At 36.4% G+C, this 21,744-nt stretch overlaps 1 protein-coding gene across 1 annotated transcript in view; it reads right to left on the minus strand.

The window, feature by feature from the left end:
- SGCZ (sarcoglycan zeta) overlaps positions 1–21,744 on the minus strand; it is a 427,442-nt gene that overhangs the window by 278,665 nt on the left and 127,033 nt on the right. The gene's annotated exons all lie outside the window — the stretch shown is intronic.

Here is a 21,744-nt window from a genome sequence, read left to right on the forward strand (position 1 = left end):
TCTAAACAAATAAAATAATTTTAATCAAATATTAACACACATTTAAAGTATGTTTATAGCCATATAAGCCAAATTAACCAAAATTTTGAATTGTTATTTTCACAAAATATTTCTTATCTTTGCAACATTACCTTAAGTATTGTTTACAATAATTTTTATGGTATTCTAAGACTTTGTGAGACCCATAAAAATCCCCAAACTTATAGCATGTAATAATTTTAGAAAATCATTCAAAAATCAAAACCATTGTTTCTTTCAAACTTGTGTTGTCCAGCTAATGACTTTGAGATCACATTTTTGACACATACTGCTTTTACCCCACATACTGCTTCAAGTAAAACAAGTGAGTATACTGAAGTGAGTACTGCAAGATCATCTCTACGTTACTATCATACCTACAGAAATATAGTATAAATTATGCATTGCTACTGCAGAAAAAGTGAACATAAATACAAATCAATATTAAGTAGCAAGCAAAAACTGATGCAATGGAATGTAGAAACAATAGAACTCTTTGCTTGCATTGTGTTTTAAAGAACACCCAAATGATTATGGTATTTCTGTTAACCTAATACTTTAAAGTATTCACACTGTGCATTGTAACGAACAACTCTTCCAAAACACTTATATAGAAAGAAATAAAGTATTTAAGAATGCAGCTACTTGCTACACTTGGAGTTAGTGCATGGGAGCAGTTTACCACTGTTAAATAAATATAGCATAGGTGCATAATCAAAGTCCCTAGACACAGAACACATGTATACTTAGGGGTACATTTTATTTTATTGAGATCTTCTCTTTTATTACAGTTAATCGAAAATAATTCTCTTCCTGATTTGTCTATTGCTGCACATATATGCTGTATTTTCTCAAAAAAATACTAGCCAGGAATTACCGACTAAAAAGTTGTTTTCACTTTTTCCTGTAGCTTGCTACTGCTTATATTTAGAATGAACAAGGATGTTTCTTGGTTTGATAAAGAAGTGATGTGCTAAGACCTCTCTAACTCTACTTCAGCTGCTCTCAAGAAAAAAAAATCCCACCATTTTTAAAGTCATTGTCCAGCTCCAACCAAATTTGATATGGCTAAGACACTCTAGACTTAAGTTCCACTTATTTCATTAAAACAGCAGTAAGACATATTAGAGAGACACTGTTACTGTCCCCACTGAAGGAATATCTAAAGTGTAGACAGCAATTACTGGACATCAGTTCATCATTCATGCAGAGAAGAACCAATATGTTAACCACAGTGGGATCTCCAACATCTCATTTTTCAGTTTATTTTTTCAGAGGAAGTTCTGTTTTGTCCAGAATGTCTGAGCTTCACAATATTGAGAAATGTACATATCTACAGTGTTACCAATGAACTGAAATCTTGGCATTTTGGAAGGTCCAAACTCACCTCAGAATTTGTTTTTAATTCAATGGGTTCTGTACACAAAACTAGGTCAGTAAACACACTAGTTAAAAAAACAACATACTTGTCAAGGTAGCTAATTGATCATATAATTTATATTACAGAAATATGATTTGACAAATGCCTTTCATTTCAGATACAAAACATTTTGTTTCATGACGTGTAATTTCTGATCCAGATTTTTCTTTAGAAATTTTGTTAAGTAGGTGAGATAAGATACCTTATTTTTTAAGGTTTTCTATTCCTTATTTTATACTATCCCTTAAACAATTCACGAAATTGGAAACATTAGATAAATATTTTTATTGCCTGGAAGAGAACCACCATTGTAACCTACTTAAAAGCATACAACTATTTCATATCATAAACTCTTATTTCTCAATATGTGCCACATTACCAAAGAACTAATTTTGCAGTCCCTATATTCTAATCTGTCCCTTCAGATTAGAATATTTCTCACATGGTTCTTGGTCTCTTGAGCTCACCCAAGCAGATAGAAAAGGTGGAGGGGACAGGAGCTGGAATCAGGCTGGAATCTCTCAGAGAGAGAAAGAGAAGGAGCCCACACACGCCAGGTTTCAAAATCACTGCTGTTTAATCACTAAAAAGAAAGAGGAAGGATGTTGCAGTATCATCTAAAACAATAAATATGAGCTATGCCAGAGTCTGGAAATGTGTTAGTGAAAAAAATTTAGCTGGATTATGCTATACTCATTATTAATTAATTTTGGAGAGACACTTCGATAAGATAGTTATTTTGACAAAAAAAACCACCCTACAAGTATCAAAAGACATTATACAAATATAATAGAGTTTAACAGCATAGATCTGAGCAGAGTTTGGAGGGCAAAGGTGGCAAGGCATTTAACACTAAAAGAATAGAACTAGGTCCAGTCCAGGTTGTGGATTACGGCTGGTTAGTATCACCGACAGCTCCAAGACCTAATACTGGCTGTCACCCTTCCTCTTTAGTGCTAGTGGCTATCTTTTATAAACTTCACTTGCAATAAACCCCAACTTAATAGATTTTAGAATTATAGTAGAATAAAGTTTCTAACTGGGCAAGGAAAACATATTGAAATATCCAGAATGTCACTATATAATTACAGCACATATGATTACTTGTTTCCTTTATAAAGTATGCTGCTTCACTGCTACTTAACAACTGAGTGACAAATCTGCCTCACAAAAGAAAGTGAATCAATGGGCTATGCAGTCCCAGTATTTAGTGAGATATTTAATTAAGACTACCTTTTCTGAATGATTGTTGGCTGACGATCCAGATCATAGCCTTATGGCCTAGGCAGTTCATATAATTCCATCATTTTCTAAATCTATTCATTTTACAGTCTTGCTGCCCTCAGATAATCTTGAAGAACAAGTTTATTCATGCAACACAATCACACTGATTTTAAGGATCTAATTACAATCTGAAGCAAACATGATAGGCATTTTTATTCCATAGACACTATAGCATTGCTCTTCCAAAGCACTATATTCATTCTTAGTATTTCAAAGTATCCACATAATTCTTTATTTCTGTAAGAGAAATTAAATAGGTTTCAGCTCCATAAAGGCTTCATCTGTTCACAATTAGGAAGAAACTTTTCATTACAGTATTCCCAACTGAGCAGGTCTTTGGTTTTAAGTGCAAAAGCAATTAGAGGTATAACTTCAAGAAAATGAAGAAAATAATTTTCTGTCATAGGGTAAAGTACAAGAGATGCTGGACATCAGAGAGGCTGGCACTCTATCACTATCACTCACCTGTATTGTCGATACTCTGCTCTGAGATTCTTCTGAAGAGAGATTATGATAAATGGCACCACCCTACATGGCAAGGCAGTTTGTGATGTGGTACCCACAGGGAAGCAACAACATTCTCTTCCAGGTCTCAAACATTAGCATTTGATGAGGACCAAGATCTTCAAGACGTAAAAGGCTAGTACACTTGCTCTTTCTGACCAGGCAGTGCTGTGGCTGCTTAATATCTACTCAAAGCCACAATCACCTTCTGATCTGAGGAGCAGGTGACTTGGAGATTCTCTTCTATCCTGATTGTTACGCACAGACAGTCATGAAAAGGTAGAGTATAAAAGATTAAGCAGATTCTAGTCACCCAGACAGTTTACTTTGCCCTTTCGAGAATTGCTCTAATGCATCATCATCTATCATAAATGGATTATAATATGACAGTGCTGGATCTTTAAGGTTATCTCTGCTCCACTGGTAAGTAAGAAAGATAAATCTGCAGAAACACTCAGAGTAATTGTAGTCAGTGGCAAAGGGCTGGTTTCCTTTCCTAATAGGCATCCAAGCCTCAAAGTCCAGCAGTTCAAATTAATCTTGTGCCTCAGAGAATGAAACAGGCTTCTTTACTTATTAAGAGCAGACCAAGAAAGGGATATAGTGCAGTTGTCTGTTTCAAAGGTACAGGCATTGCCTGCTGCTGTAGTAAAGTTAACAGACAAAAATCCACATTTTGGTCAGTGTATGTTTAAAAATTAATAAGGGACAATCTTACATTTGCATATTTCGATTAAAGCAACTTCTTTATTTTCCAACATCCAGTATATCATAACATAAAGATTAAATCAAACCATAAATTTAGGGCATTTCTAATAACATTAGATTAAAATAGCAAAGCATGTCACCGGTGTTTGTGTTCTATGACACAAGATACTGGCTTACATATTCTTTAAAAAAAAGAATAGATATCATTAGAGAGCAACTACCATACTTTGCTAAGTATCTGCTATAAAAATATTGACAGAAATACTGAAAAAATTTAGATCAATTTTTTTAATGAATGTACTTGGTACGATCATATTCCAGATTGATATGATCAAACTAGGGAATAATCACCTTCTTCTGAGATTTAATAATCACTATTTTCTACCAATACACATTTCTCTTCCTCCTTGGTGTACAAGCATTTTCTAATCATGGCACAGATTAAAATAAACTCTCACAGAAAAGTTATCTTCAGGCCTCTCAGTCTTAAGATATATCTGGTAACTAAGAGTCTTTTTATCAGTATAGAAAAACTACCTGGTGCTGAAAGGTTATCAAAAATACTAAAAGGAAATGCATGGTTAAGGTTGTAGTGGCATTCTCACAAGGGGCTCCTGAGACATCAGCTCAGGAACTTTTCTCAGCCTTTTGAGCTCAGAAAAGCAATATATATATATATAGTGCCAGTAACATAACACTAAATATGAAATTAATCAGATAAAGAGGCTGTGAGAGTCACTGTCAAATAAAAAAAGTTCTTGATATACATGACAAGGAGGCCAATTTCTCAGGGGCAGTAGCAAATTGAAATGCAGAAAAGCATGCAGTCGGGTTGCAAGCATAATAGCAATATATCCCTTTGTATCAATTTAATGTGCTGGATAATTATCAGATGTGAAAATAATCGTGACAACAGAGCATTTGTGGGGAACAAAAGGTTTCTAAAGTACTAGTAAGAGTGCTCAAAGCGTATTGAAAAAAACTACTGAAAAGAGAGGTACACATAACCATCAATCAAGAAGAAATCCACCAATAATTTATATATTACTAAATAAATAACCTGCATCATCAAGAAAAGAATATAAATATGATGGAAGTATTCTAGTACTACCACTCCTGTGCTACTTCAAATAGAGGCACCCTTCTCAAGGCAAAATGTCCATTTACTGAGCAGTAATTTCTCCAAATACAAGATGATAATGAATATTGAACTGGACACCTAGAATTGACACCATGATCACTTTTGTAGCATATAACTTACATTTCTGCTGAGTTATACAGTGTTAAAATATTTCACTGGCAGTAATGTGCTGCTGTTTCAAAAAAGTACGTGGCTGCTGACACAAACAGTATTGAAGTGCCTAAAAGTTACCTACTGGAGTTAACTAAAGTCAAAGTCAAGCCCTTGATTTCACTGTTACTGAATGACAAAATATACGCCTTCTGCACCTACCACTTGGGAATAACCACTACAGTTTCTGAAATTCACTCCACCAAGCTTAAGCACCCAACTAAAAAGTTAGAGACCTGAGACAAAATGAATTAATTATCTACGTGTCTAACTGTATCTTAATTCCAGCACAACCAACCGTTACTTTTGAAGATGCAGGACAACTGGAGAGTTCACCACTACCTTTTGCTTTGAAACCAAGTGGTTACACTATTCAGTAAGTGGGAGACCTGTTTGCCCTGCTCTTCAGAAGGAACTCCAGTCTATCTCTCCTTTACCTCGAACAACCCTAATCACAGGGATGAAAGATGAGTGGTTTAAGAAAAGATTTTGCAGAGTGAATCATAGAGAAAAGAACAAGAAATACTATAGAGATCCAATTAAGTGGGAAATGGCAAGGTCTTGCAGAATAGTTCTAAATTAAGTAAAGAGATAACAAGAACAGAGAAACCTTGAATTAGGTACTAAACACCACGTTTGCAATGCACCGTAAGTTTTATTCACGTTCGCTAAATCAGCTAAAAACACATCCTTTAGATGAACTTAGCTCACTATTATATGAAAACAACACCTTTAAAGCTTAGCCTATCCACCTCCAAATATAGGCCACCACCCACTGAACATGTACACTAAATTTAAAATGTGCTATAGCTTTAAATCAAAGCATTCAAAAGATTGTCCGATACCTATTAAGTAGGCACATATTTAGAAATTAGACAAGTGTGTACTGATGTATTTTGAAACAGACACAAAATAATAAACAAATATCTCTACCCATTAGGTGGCTCAGCTCCTTGCACACCAGGTGAAAGAAGACATTTTTGGGACAACAGGCCTGTAGGCTACTTTGAGGAAAAAGAGAAGCTATCCTGTCTCTAAACAAGAGAGAAATGTGATTGCAACCTAGTGTTAGCTCACTGCTTAAGGGAACAGGGAAACCAGGTTCTGCTTCTTTTCCCTGCTCTCTGGAATAGCACCTCCCTAATATCCCTGACTCTTTCAAGGCTGCAGGTCATGAAAAGGTCATAAATTCTAATTGTTTAATTATCTATATATCTGTGGCATGGAAAAAAGACTTTAATAGAGTCAAGAGACCTTCGAATTTCTGTGTTTGGACATAGAACATGGTTATGCAGTTGTCTGATGTATCTAACAAAACTGCTACCAAGAAAAACTTGGTAAAAATGAGAGACAGCAATATGACTAAGCTTTATGAAAGGTGATTGGCAGGTTGTTTAGTGTAAAAACACTAAACCTCAGTTGTGGTATGTAGCCTGGCCCTCCAAACTTTCGAGTTAATTTTCTTCAGTTCCTGAGATCAGAGTTTTCTGTGGAATTTTTAATCAACCGTAATAGAAATGTTTACATGCATAGCTCTGCACCTCAAGCTGTGAAGACAGTCTCAAAGCAGTATCTCTGTTGCCATGTCTTATTGTCAACTGAATGCCAAGACTTACGTGGCATCCTGTACTTCACTAAATATATTTTGTCTTACAACAGAAAGGTTTCATAGAAGTGCCTGTGGACTTTTTCACACTCTCGCACGAGTAAGCTCATGAAATTTATAGACAAAACCTGCCTTAAATAGCAAAAACAACTGTTTGTGTTCATATTCTTAATTTTCCATCCCCAGTATCTTTCTCTTTCACTTATTAGAATTTATTTCTCCAAAGGAGAGATCAATAATGAAACTATGATTGCATGCATTCAGCAAGAAAGGAAATACTCTGCAAGAGAGAGTGTAATTCAGGGAAAGAGATTACATAAATTCTGATGAAAGAGATTTGGAGCACTATAGCATACTTAGCACAGTATGAGAGAAGTTATTAATATTAATGTATAGCAATGGCTTTAGAACAACCTCATAGATCAAAACTGCAAAAATCTTCCTTAAAACCAAACTATACCAAAACCCCCATAATTAGAGGCACCAATTTTCAATGAACAGTTGAAGATCATGATGAAAGCACAAACTATGTCCACATCACTTTTTGGTCTAATTTGATACAGAAAGAGTAAACACCCAAATTAATATTAAGCTCTTTGCTATTTAACTAGCTGACCACTGAAGTGTGGTGTCTTAATGAGCTAAGAGTTGCAAAATGTTAGCTTTAAATTTTACTCATATATAACTATTTTTAAGTAATTACTTGCTGAAAATGTGCCTTTGTATCAACCAAAACAAAATAGCAAATGATAATAATAAAACCTGAAAGTTTCATTAGTCTAGATATTCTAGACTAAGCTGATTTTGCATTACAAAGCTGGAATTCCTACCTTTAAGTACAGTAAACCCAAAAAGTACACAAACACAATGTAAATGCCATATTTCACCTTATCCAGAACAATTTCATTCTCATCACAAAACAACATGAACAAAAAAGTAGCAAAAAATCTTCTTTCATTATAAGAGTCAGTATACAGGCACAAGAGAAGTTGACTATTTGAGAAGTAGATTATGACAACACCTGTAAATCTGCTTACTAAGGATAGATCATTTCATACAACTGGTACTTGATACCTCTGTATTATCAATATGAATGTGTGTGGATATTTATAGTCCTTTTCCTGTATGATAGATTATGACTTTGAATAGAAAACTGGACTCTCAAAAAAACCACATTAATTTTATACAGGTAAAGACGAGATATCCTTTAATGGTAATTGTTTGATGTATTTAACTTAAGAATAAATATAGTATACAAAAAATCGCTCAAAAAGCAAATCAAAATTCTTTAAAATTTGGATATTCAAATTAATTCTAGCTCTCTACACGGCAATTTATTAGGATTTTCTTATTGTGTGTCCTTGTTGCAGAAGGCTATGGAACTGATGTAGCATGACTTCTATGGCACCAAAATGAAGGGTGAGACATTGCCATTTTCAAGGTATGAACAATTTATTGTTTCATATTCTTCTGCAACATGTATTAAGCAGTCTGATTCTCTTAAACTAAATATATTGAAGATAACTGAAGAGTTTGAATTCAAGGGTTTTTGAAACACCATGGCAATTTTACAGACGGATTATGTCAAACTTTTTTTTTACTTTACAGCACAATCCAGTGGTTTTGTTCTTAGATCCAAAAGTGTGCATATGGAAACATGCATATAAATGCATGATTACAGTCTCCCTTTGCAGATATTTTACCTGTTACTGATTGTCATTTTTTTACTCAATTCAGAAAATATCTTTGGTTCCATATTGTTTGTTTTTTTTCTGCATTTTCTTACTTCATCTGTTTATACTTAAACAACAAGCACAAGAAAGACAATGTTATTTTTTTCCCATGGTCACATTCTGTGGCTTCAATTCTTCAGAAATATTTTTTGTGTGTCACAATAGATTCACTTCAGCAAACTTGTGACCACTTATAACAGTATTATAAAAGAAAATGCTCAGGTATTTATATAGGTAGAGCAGAACATAATGTTGTTCATACAAAGGATATGTTGTTCAGACTAAAAGGTCAAAATATCTCTTACTGTTAACAGAAAATGGTAAAAAGTATGAAATGTCATCAAGGTCAAATTCAGAAAAATTTCTAAAATGTTTTAGTCTTGTGAAGGGCTTAAAAAATAACATTATGACACCCTGTAATTCTATTAGCTTCATTCATGAAAAAAATTAATTTCCTTCTTATCCTAAATATATGTCTGGATTTGATTTGTTGTCATAGGTTTACTTGTTCTAAAAATCCAAGCGGAAATTTTCCTTTCCCTTGTCCCACTGTAAAAGAAGGATGTTAAACGGGGAGGGGGAAGGGGTGACTGACTACACAAAAGAACTAGCTGGCTGACCTGCATTTCAGACTAATGGTCCATCCAAAACTGCAGGGAGGGGACAGGAGTTTTTTCTCCTCCTCTCCTTACAAACAGGGGACACTTCACTTTTTGCCTTAATGGGGGCCAGGTGTGTTGGACAAGCTCAGAGACTGTTTTGCTCTCGACCTGGTCATCTGCCTGCCCCCCAGCATCAGCTTGCCTGCGCGCTGCCCTGCCCCAGCCCAAATCTGCTCAGAATTCATTGGAGAGTTTGTGCTCATCAACGAAAAAGGGGGAGTCCTGATCACAGCGAGCCGCAGACAGCGTGAGTTTAGTGGGAAGGAAACCGCCCTTCTTTCCCCTGTTCCCCTTCTCCTCCTCAATGGGGGGGGGAAATCTCTATTTTCCAGCTTCTCCTGAGATCCAGGGCCCCACGTGGCGACCACCAGAGCCCAACAGCGCTCCCTACTGACCAATACTGAGCACTGCAGGCTCTGCTCCTCCAGTGATCCAACAGTGCTCCTGCCAACCGTGGTTAGAATTGTGCTAGAGGACAGAGAAGTATCAAAATGGTTTTTTTGAAGGGGACTTTTGGACACACGATTATTGTTTAGTTGTTTTTGTGTTCTGTTGCTGTTTTTGCCAATGTACATATATCCTTTAATAAAGGGTTGTTATTTCTTCCTTTTTCCATACTTCCTCAATTGGAACCTCTTTATTTCCAATTTACAATTGCTGAGAGAGAGGAGTTTGGTCTACCTCATAACTCATCCTCCTTAGCAAAACACTCCAGCCTCTTTAAACTGAGACATTTGTATTTATTAACTTGGAGTAAGTTTCTGGAAGGTTAGTTGGACTGATAAGGCCAATGTTCTCACTGTCCTTTACCCAGTAGTGTGGCGTGGAAAAAAGTGTTTTCCCCCTGGAGTTAAAAAAATGGTAACCCCCAAGGGCATGATGTTGACCCAATCAGCGCCCCTGCAAAATTTAAACATATCACACCAGACCGGGCAGCAGCGGCAGCAGAGGCAGTGCTGAGTAGAAGGCTCTGGCTGAAAGCCAAGAAAATAGCTGGCAACTAGCAACATGGCACATAGCCAGGCTGAGGAACTCAGAGAGATGTCCCGCAAGGAGAGAGAGCCGGCAACAGAGCAGAGAAAGCTCAACAGAGACAGTTTTGGGGTAAGAACTGAATTAAATCTCCCCAAAACCCCTTTGAGATCCCTCCTGGGAGGAGGAGGTGGACTTCTACTTGATAGAAGCCCTAAAATGCAGCATGCAGTAGAGAGAGAGGAGCTAAGAAGCTCAGAGACGTTCTGGAAGCTGGACCGGGACGGCTGGACGGAATGTGGAGGAGGTGGCCTTGCCCCCCACCCCGCTGCTGCCACACTGGCAGTTTTGAGACAGAGCAAAGCAGCTCTCATAGGATGTTTAGGGCAAAGACTGAACTGAAAGCTGCCCTAAACGTTCTGACTCAGGAGGAGTTCGAATCCCCTGAGGAAGGGACTTTCACAAGATGCCCTGCACTTCGTGATATGACCGTGGTGAAGTGAGTTTTGTCCCTGCTGGCAGTCCACGGGCGAGACCTTCGCTTGGAGCCGAAGGGCTGAGGGGGCTGAGAGGAAACCCCCTTGTGTATAATGGAGAGAGAGAGAAATTCAACTACAACAACTCCAGCTACGACTGCTGCATTGAAGAGGAGAGACACTGCTGCCCTGAAAGTGGAATGGATCTTTCCTTCTTCCCTTCTGAACTTTTATTGGAGGGAAAAGAGACTTGATCTAATGTAAATATTGCTTTACCACAGGAGCGATAGTTAGGATTGTGTATATAATGTATTATAATATTTATTTGTGTAGTAATTGTAATATAATTCCCTTCCCTCCATACTGAGTCTTGTGTTGTGTCTGGAAAACCCCTATCACACTGGGGTGAATTGTGGGAGGGGAGCTTGGACTTGGAAACTGGATTTTTGGGGGTCTCAAACCACAAGTAGTTAACCCCTTAGGATGAGAAAACCTGACATCCTTGCTCTGAATCAGAAAGAAAGAGGACTTGAGCTTAGGTCTTCCAGTTCTTACACAAATGTTTAGGCAAGGACTCTAGTGGATAGTCCAGAAACTATCTCTTTCATCCTATCAGTGCTCATCCATTTCAAAGAAAAAAGAAAAAAAAAAAACAAACAAATTTTAAAAAATTAAGAGGGACAAAGTAGGCTGGTAGTTGATCACTCAGAATTACATATCTGGCTACCAGTCCCTGAAAACTGTCAAACAAGAGGGGGTTTTTGTTGGCTTTTTAATGTGGCTTTTTGTTGTTGTTTTGTGGCTTTCTTTCTTTTGTTTTGTTTTGGTTTGTTTGTTTGTTTGTTTTTTAAACATGTCCTTGAAGGTAGTTAATATTGTTAGCTGGTTAAAACACAGTTAGGAGTTAAAGAAGGAAGCTCATCCCAAACAGAAAAAGAAAATAAGCCCAGGTCTCATCCAACTTCTTACTAGATTTTTTCTGTGATCAGTGGAATATCCGCTAAGAATTTAATTGTAAATCACATTTTTACAGCAGTGTCTAAATTTAGCATTTTTTTTATTGGTTTCATTAGAGATACAAATTGGAAATGAAATATTTTATTGAAACTTGTCAACTAATCAAAGCAGACCATTTAGTTTCACCACAGTCCCCTTGAGGAGCTGCAAATGTACATAAGCACAATGTCTGTGTATTGCACATGTAGAAAAAAAAATACCTTCTGCATCACATAGCCAAAATTAATTGGCTTCCTCAATTCTTACAACATTTATGTGCAATGCCTCTGGGTTCTCTTTGCTGGCTGGCTCAGTAGGCTGTGAGTAGTGTCTGTCAAACGGTAGGACTCCTGGTTACCTGAGCTACCAAGGTCACATTTTGAAATACTAGGTGGAAACAGATTAAAAATACTTGAGAGTTAACTAAAATTTTGAAAAGAGATATTTTTTGTGATCTCACCATAGATGTGGGTTCCTATTTATGTGGGCCTCCAAACACATATGCTTTAAACTGAAAGAGAACTCTGTGAAGAAAATGCACTGTTCTTTTTAGGTTTCATGTTTCTCTAGTCTTCCTATCAACTTGCTGCTGAAAAGAAGATTTCTTTTCTTCTTACTCCCTCCTATATGTGATATAGTAGCAAATAATTCAGAGCGTAGAATTAAATGTAACACCACTTGAAATTAAATGGTGGCAGAAAGCACAGGAAATGTCCAACTCTTAAGGGAAGTGATGTGAAAAACCTAGACAAATCTTACAATAAAACATGCAGTAGTAAGCTTTTGCTTGCTCACTTAGGTGAAGAGTACAAAGGAATCAAGATCAAATCTGTTAGGTTTGCTTAGAAGAAATTAAACCCAAATGTAAACAGAGAAGGAAAAGAGGAGAATCAAGTGGTAAGGACTGCCTCTAGGATGTGTTCTCTAGACTATAATCCACTTTCTACCTACCTAAGAGACTGTGTGACTGTTCACAAACCCAGCAATATCTCATTTACAAAAATGGTCTTTTCGATTAAAAAAAAAAAATCAAACAAGTTTGTCAAAATATGTTGGGTATTTTTCTAAAATACTTTTGTGAAAACAAAATTCTCCATACAAATCAGTACAACATGAGGGGTTAGGCATTTAATGAAAATCAAACTATTCTGTGACTTGTTTGCAGATCATGCTTTTTAATCAGAAAAGCAATGAATAATGTCATAATTGACTTTTCTGTTAAAATATTAGATTTTAAAATTATAGAACAATTTCAGAGCTTTGCTACTATATCAACACTACCAGATTTTTCGAACATATATGGAAATTTCTTTACATATCCAAACTCCTATATGAACATACAGCCAAAATGTTATAGACCACTAACAAGATAACATTCTTGCAGCAGGCATGTTGATTAGATTTACAATTCTCTCAACTGTTTCTCCAGAATTACATAAGTTCTTGATTCCCAGGACAGTACTTTCCAGGGCAGTATTTGTCACGTACTTGAATGAATCCTTACACTGCAAATAGAGCTCAGAAATTCCAAATCTGATTTAATTACTCAAGTTGCAATTATCTGATGCATAAACTTAACGAATGGCCTAACTACTTAACATACAATGACACTACTTAGCATGCATTTTTTAGTCGTGGTAGCTGGCTTTCAAAGGCATGCTACCTTGTATCTTACCAATATAAGAAAGAAATCTGATCTTGGAGACATAAACTAAGCTGATATGCCAAGCCTTTTAGCTGTAGTCTGTGTGACCACCTAAAGCCAGATGCAGTTTAATCAAGTTTTTCTGTTACATGCACCACAGAGATATGGAAAAACACTAAAATGTTATACTGCTGCAGGTAAATGGAAGTACATGGCTTTGTCACTCAAGATTAAAGCAAAGGATAAATTAAGATGGCAAAAATTCATCTTCAGTTATTATTTTATTCTAAGCAATGATGGGTTTACCCTGCATAGGTAGTTAGAGAATAAAAGAAGAATAATTTTGAACAGAAATACCGAAAAGGAGTTTTTCAGTGATTCTGTCTATATTTGTTCTCATGTTTCCATAATCCTTTTCTCTCCACTAGCAGCCCCCCAAATCATCGTTAAGATGATATGCATGGGTGAACTGACCATCTGGTGCTCATACATTCTTTCCTTCAGTAATCTTTACAGTAGATCATATGCACTAGAAGCAGGTTTGAGAAACCAGTCATTACATTCTCAGAACAATATTAAAAACAGTCGCACATATTGAGTTTTCATTTAAATAAATTCCCTTAATCTCCTTCATTTTTTCCTCCAGTTCCCAGTATTTTTTATATTCTCTTCAACATTACCTAATAAACAATCACATACTGTAATACGTAACAGATTTAAAATGGTCCTGTGGAATGCTAAAACATTGTTACATATTGTTACAGAGCCTTTTTTTGATTGCATATACTATGTCTGTGGTAAGGCGACTGGAGGCAAAATTAGAAACTGGGAATTTATGTTCCCATTCTAACAGAAGATATAATAGTACAGAAATTACAGGTTGCTATTTCCTTAATGGAATGTGGCTGGCATGCACAAATTCTATTCCATGATGATTCCCATTGTACACAGCCTGCAACCTAAAGCACATGCTAACAGATATGAAATGGACAGTGGAGCAGAGTGGAAACACCACGGCCAGGCTCAGTTTTAATCCTCACAGGGATAGGAATGTGATAGTACCATGTAGCTGTTACACCACAACAAAGAGAGATAGATGTCTTGCTGTTGAACCAGCAACTGTGGGAGAATTGCTCTCCTCAGGTGTACTTGGTTCATTCTAACTTAATTATAATACTTATTTACACTCCATCCCAAAGTTATCTGCCTCCAAGGTATGACCACCTCTCACTGAGCATGTACTCTCTTCTGGGATCTCCTGGGATCAGGCAACGGGCTGAACCTCTCTTATCCCCTCATAGGGATGTCTTTTGGTCAAGAAACTTACTCTATGCACACAAAATTATTATCTCGAGCTAGTTTTCATTGGTGATTAGAGCTTGTCTGTATATTGCTTCAAATTTGTTTATGTAGACAGTTACTATCAATAGCAATCTTCAAAACTTAACTTATCACCATTTTCTATTATCATTATGTTTATTAATAAAGTGTGTTATTCACTAAACTTGTTCCATAAAATTGTTTAGCATGAGTCCTTCAAGGGCCCTAGTAGTCACCGACAGGAGATAACATACTTGACTAAGAGTGGGAAGATTCAGGAGGGTGTCTCTTTTTCTAAACTGTAAAAAAGGATTCCACTCTGAAAGAAGTAGCATGTGTTGGCACATGTTGGCACATGTCCTGGAACAAGTTAGTTGAACCACTCTCCTAAACAATGGACTGATTTTCCCACAGCAGCCCTCAAAGTGCCATGCTTTGCACTGGTAGCTAGAAAGGTGTTGATAACACACCAGTGTTTTGGCTACTGCTGAGCAGTGCTGGCACAGCATCAGCACTCTCTCTCCAGCATTCCCCCCATCAGTAGACTGGGAGTGGGCAAGACCCTGGGACAGGTCAGTTGACCCAAATTAACTAAAAGGATATTCCATACTGTATGACATCAGCTCAGATACAGAGCTAAGAAAAGGAGGAGGAAGGGAGTGCATTCATTATTTACAATGTTTGCGTTCCGGAGCAACCACTACACGTGCTGAATCTCTGCTTCTCAGGAAGTGGCTGAGAAGCAGACAAGGAACCTATTTTTTTTCCTCTTTGCTTGTGGGCACACAAACTTTCACTTTTGCTCTAGTAAACTGCTTTATCTCAACCTATGAGTTGTTTTCCATCTTATTTTCTCTCCTCTGTCCAGATAGGAAAGGAAGCAATAGAGTGGCTTGGTGGGCATGTGACATCCAGTCAAAGTCAACCAACCACAGTCCTTTTTGCACCAAAAGTGGGCTTATATATCTGTCTGTGACTGCATGCTGTCTTTTTATGTTGGTGGGCAGTCACTATTATGCAATTCTGTCCCCCTGCCTCCCTTTCAATCTATAACAGTATTGTATCTCTAAGGTGCTATACTGTGATAACTGTAATGTCAGGCATGGCTTCATAAAAAACAGGGAGCAATAGCATAATTGGGAGAAGTGTGGACTTCTGTGCATGAGGTAAAAATGAAATAAATTTGATTTTTATTATGTATATAACATTTTAGAAAAATAAATCTTTGCAAAGGGAAACTAATAAAATTAGGGAGATGCCAGTTTGCTGGTTCAGGTTGGTTTTTTTTAAAGAGAAGCAGTTTGAAAAGAAATGAAGTTTGCTTTGAGGTAGTGAAAATTTTTTAAATTAATAGAATCAAAGTTAGAAGAAAGGAGTCATTCATGCTCATAAAAAGGAGATGTGAGAAATTCACACTGTTTATCACATATCCATGATTTTGTTTCAACCTTCTTCCTCTGCTCCTCAAAAAGTTTGGATATACTTCAGTTTCAAAGGGAAATAACTGCAGGAATTTATTCAAAAAGTATTGATCACTACAATGAAGTCAATTCCTCTCATCACTTTTATTAACATCTTTTGAAGCACACCTTTAAGTACATTCTTCCATTTTCTTAAAATTAATTCCTATTCTGAAAAGAAAATATTGACTGTCAGTGCTATCCTCTCAAAGGAAGAATCAGATTCTTGTTTTTCATTACACAGAAAAGGAAAAGAAACAATCAAACAAAACACATCAAAAAATCTTTGTCCCTCTAGTTAGCTTCAGAAAGAAATGGGTAGTGATTTGTGAAGATGCACTCACCCAGAGCCTTGGCTTCAAGTCAAATTGGAGGACCACGTGCAGATGTGAATGAATCAATGACTAGATTTGGAGGAGGATAAAGAAAAAGATCTGAGTTACTTCAGTATTATCTAATGTTCCATGCTGTTTGTGCACTGACATGTTTACTGTTAATGTGGTTTAGGCTGTGGACAAAATGTATAGTTTCTTGATTATTTATGTGTACAGGAAGACTAATGATAATCTAGCATTTACAAAGTAATGTACTCAACAGAAGAGGTAGTGTTGGGAGTGGTACATAAATTTCTTCTCTTAATTGCTTTCCATCACAACGATCTGCCCCAAACTAAACTAATTCCTTCCCCTTCCAAGATTAATTGATGCCTGTCACTTTTTGTACTAGTGTGCTTTTTAACCTTCTCAGAGAAAGATATATATATATATGAAAAAGATGACAGGAGCTTATTGGCAGATATGAAAATGACTCAAGTTTATAGAAAATTGAAATGCCTAACTCATGACAACTGATTAAACAGAATAACCTGACAGTCAAATTCAGAAAAGAAGCATCCTGCTGGCTCAATGCAAAGATTATGCTAGGATACAGAAAAAATATTGGAAAATAGTTTATTACTAGAAAATATCTCCACCCCACACTCACTCTCCTAAGAACAAAAATGGTGTGAGCACTCAAAATTTACTGAAACTTTTCTGAAATTTTCATATGATGCCTGACAAATAAAATTGGCAGATACTCCCTGGTACATATTTGGTCTGGGATTTTTTTTCTGCTTGATTATATTTAGGTGCATATAATGAATATTTTAAAGTATATAACAGTTACATTGCTGTAGTTTAATCCCATAAATCCAAATAATAAGAAAAATAATAAGAAATACATTCAACTACCTAACATTTCTCTCTAGAAAGCCTTTGTGTTAGAGCAATACATATATATATATATATATATATGGGGTATTAGGTTTTTGAGAAACAGTCTTCAGCAAAGATGTAGATCTCCTAGATAATGTGAAAATTTGGTTTAAAACTGAATACTCTGAGAAAAAAGGATACAAAGGTATTTATTTTAGTATGGAATAACAGTAACTACTTCTGTGTAAAGGTGAGAATCATCTTTTAGTAAGTCGTATTTTTCCCAAAAAGGTTATTTTCCCTACCAGTATTTCTATATAAAATCATTAGCAATTTCACTTGAACTGTATTACTTATGTTCAGTAAGCAGAGCCTCCATCGAAGAGATAATAGTTCTGCTTCACATTTCAGTAATAGAAAAGGTAAGAATTGAATTCCACCTTGGATGATAGCCCTGACATTTCCTTCATTTCTCTTTTCTATGAGAACTACATAATTTATTCCAGTCAAAAGGGAAATTTGTTTCATGGAAATGGAAGTAATATCATAGCTCCTAAACAAGAAGCCTCTACTCAATTTCATTTGAAAAAGCTTTGGGGCTGTACCAATGCTCCTGGTAACAACACAAAATGAGATAATAGCATTTGCTTCTGTTTTGACATTAGCACAGCTGACACTCCAGGCAGCCAGCTAACCCTCCTCCAGTCTCACAGCTGCAAAGGCCACGGAGAGCTCAGGCACGTGTATATGGTGTGGCAAGGTTTTTCGGGGGTTGGGGTGGAACAGAGACTACAGGAGTGGCTTCTGTGAGAAGCTTCCTCTATGTCCAACAGAGCCAATGCCAGCCAGCTTCAAGACAGACCTGCAACTGGATAAGGCCAAACCCATCATTGACAGTGTAGTCCTTCTGAGATAACATATTTAATAAAAACAACCTGTACATCAGCAGCCAGAGAAGAGAGGAGCAAGAATTCCCCTGAGGAGGAAGTAACAGAGACAACTGACTACAATCCCCATTCCCATTTCTCTTTCATTCTATTTTCTCTCCCTGTCCATCTGAGGAGGGGAATCAGAGTGGCTTTGGTGGGTACCTGGCATCCAGCCAGGGTCATCCTACCACAGTGGGATAATAGGGCACAAGCCTATTTTCAAAGAGTACTCCATCAAAGCAGCACTTTCTTCTTTTTCTGACGATTGTTTTGATAATATATAGCTCTTCTCAGTACCCCAATAGATTATCATGGCAGAGTTGAGAGGATATGACATAGAAAATGTGGTTTATGAAAAAAAAATAAGAGAGTAAGTGGTGTTTCCTTTTCATACCATGCAGTAGCCAGGTCACTGGAAGCAATAAACTGGTGCCTGACTGTCACTTGCCTAGACTATCTTTTTTACTTTCAACTATTGTGCTAGCAGTGCAATTTTTATTTAAGAACAAGTAAATCAGAAGACAAGCAATCAGAATCCTAAAGCCTAATGTCATATCAAAGAGCACAACAAAAACATAGGAGAAAAAGCCATGAAATTGTATCTTCATGAGGCAGACGCCTTGATTTTCCTACAAACACACATTTTGAGAACTCTTCCTAAGAAGTCAGAAAGATATAGGAGAGTTTTATTGTCCATTCTGAAAAATGACAAATATCAGTTTTCCTTATTTGTTTACTCTCAGCTGATTAACCAAACAATGGTTGCATTTGCTATACAGTTGTGCAGCAGTTACCAGTACAATTTTAGATAGTCAGCAAGAAACAAAATTACCTGGTCAAACACAAGTTCATCTTTGCCACTTGTTTGGGTGTGGGTTTTTTTGTAACCACTCACAGAAAATCAAACCGATGGACTGGTTATGTGGCCTTTTCAAATGTACGACGAATTAGATTTCCAGAGAAGTGCCAAGAATATAAAGTTTCTACCCATATAAAAAAAAGGAGCCTTAAATTTGTATTCAAGCTCTGCAAAAATAATAACCACAAATAACAATCAGAGAAAAGCCTGTTAGTACGACAACACAGAAAATTCTTTAGTAGTTTTCCATTATCCCTTCTCCCTAAAAAGAACCATGATAAGAATATACTTCCATGAATCTGGTAAATTCCCTCCTAGGGCAAATTCACACTATTCCCAGACTCAGAGCGGCGTACATAAGGGTGTTAATATTTTTATCTTGCAAAAGACTAAGGAGGTTGTGCTTGCCGGAAAGCTATGAGTTCTGTAGAAACATCAACACATGTTCTGTTATGATATGGTAATTTGTGATAACATTCCCATCAGATTGATTTATACCAGGAAATTGAAAATATTTTTTTCCCCATCTTAAGGCAGGACCACAGAGGATTTTCAAAATGTCTCTAGGTAACAATCTGAAAATCAGGCTGTAGAAGAAATGCACCATAACAGCTTGTCATCAGCTTGCAACTAACTCAGAACTCCTGTGCAAACTTTTGGGTTCAATAAATACATGGAATAAAAGAAGTTGACATTTATGAGGGAAAACAAGGGTCTCATCTTCATTTTTCACTCCATTGCTCTCTAAAATTAACAGCGGAACTAATATATTTAGCTCAGATGCTACCTAGCAAGGCATTAGGAATCCAGGATTCTGGAACAATGGTATATTGAGTGTTCCTTTTGTACATTGTTATAGCTCATAGGAATCAAGAACTGACTGGGCTATGAGGACATGCACTAAGACGAGAGTCCCTGCATGGACAGCTTAGAATTGAAGGGAAGTCTGAATAGGGATCACATCAGAGTCTTGAAATATAGAGTAACCTTCTAGGAGAAACCAATCTTGTCAATACTCAGATTAGACAGCAAAAGAAAGGGAACATACTTGAGCTTAGGTTAGGCATCAGGGAAATATTTTTAAAGGAGAGACCAAAGACCTAAGATAATAGATTGCACAAATTGATTGTGGAATCTCTATTTTTGCAGGGTTTGCCTTTGGTTGTTCTTTTGGTGGTTTTGTTTTTTAAACAAAGGGTAGCTCTCTCAGAAAATACAAAGCTGGTCCTTACTTGGGCAGGTGTTCAATCAGAAAATATTATTAAATTCCTTATGGTCTGATTTTCAAGTGTTAAACTTATATCTCTAAATCCACATATGCAGTTACTATGTCAATACCAAATATTTTAAATACATAGTAACAGAAAAAAGCAAGCTCACAGCAAGAGCTTAGCAGTGCTTCTTTACATTTTTTGAACTGAAAATTCTACACTATAAAAAGTGCTGTAAAAATATTTTCAGTGTTTAATGGAATTTATTACTGCTCTGGACACATACGGTATCATGAAACTCTATGAAATGGTATTCATCTCTTTTGAAAAAGGCCCTGTGATGATGCTCTGCTTGTTTCTTTCTGATGAATCTTACAAAGAACAGATTTACTGCCTTCAGTTGAATAGAGATTGAAGATAAATGTCATATGACTTTGCTTTTGCCCATTCCCAGCAATAGTATTTACTTATTTAGTATATAACCAGAGGTGCTCTCATTTTAAAAGGGATTGTCAGCTTTCCACAGTTACAGAAATATCCAGAGTGAAGTACACGGTCAGAATTGCAGGCAACAGAAGATTCACAGCTCAGTCTTAAGAGTATTTCTTTTATTTGTAGAGACTATTATGCAACTTAAATTCCTTCACTCTGATCCAGAGAAAATTAAAAAACTACTAACAATGTAGAGAAAGAACATGCTTTCTCTTCTTAAGATTGCCAAATCAATGCAGTAAACTGAAAAGGAAAAGCTTAATTTTGTCTTGAATGTCTACAGATGCAACTCCACACACATCATGGATAGAAACACTGAGAGACTAGGAAGTGATATTTTTTGAAGTGCCAAGCACTTCAGAGCAGAAAACACAATTCAAACTAGAGCTGAACCTCATCTGCTAAAAACAGACATGGAATGTGAAGGTTTAAAGATTTTTCTTGGCAAGTAGCCAGAAGACTTTCTTAAGCTATTTGTTCTAACTTCTTAGCTGTGAAATACATTTTTTTCCTGGATTTTTAAAATACTTTTTGCAAAGTGCAAAGCATGCAAACCAAAGTAATTTATGTAGTAAGTTTTCTGGACTTCAGAATTATTATAGATGGATATAACTCATTAAATGTGCTGCTAGTCTGCATAAGACTTTTGGCTAGCTGTCTATCAGAATCTGACAACACTGTCCTATACTGTATTTTTTTAAAACAGGCTTGCTATATATTTTTCTCTAAACCACTGTGGCCCTACTTTCAGCAGTATAAAATACCTGAAGCTTGTTCTGACTTTATTAGGATTAGTGGATATCTAGTGCCTATGAAAATCATCCTGCTCCAAATGTAAATAAAGGATAACAAGCGAATCATTGTCTCTGTAGATTTATTAAATAAATTTCCCCGTATTAAGCTAACTAAACTGGGATAAAGAAAAAAGCTCTGATATTGATAACTATGGCATGTTATCATCT

This window comes from Chiroxiphia lanceolata, chromosome 4 (assembly GCF_009829145.1).
Source record: "Chiroxiphia lanceolata isolate bChiLan1 chromosome 4, bChiLan1.pri, whole genome shotgun sequence".
Classification (NCBI taxonomy): Eukaryota; Metazoa; Chordata; class Aves; order Passeriformes; family Pipridae; genus Chiroxiphia; species Chiroxiphia lanceolata.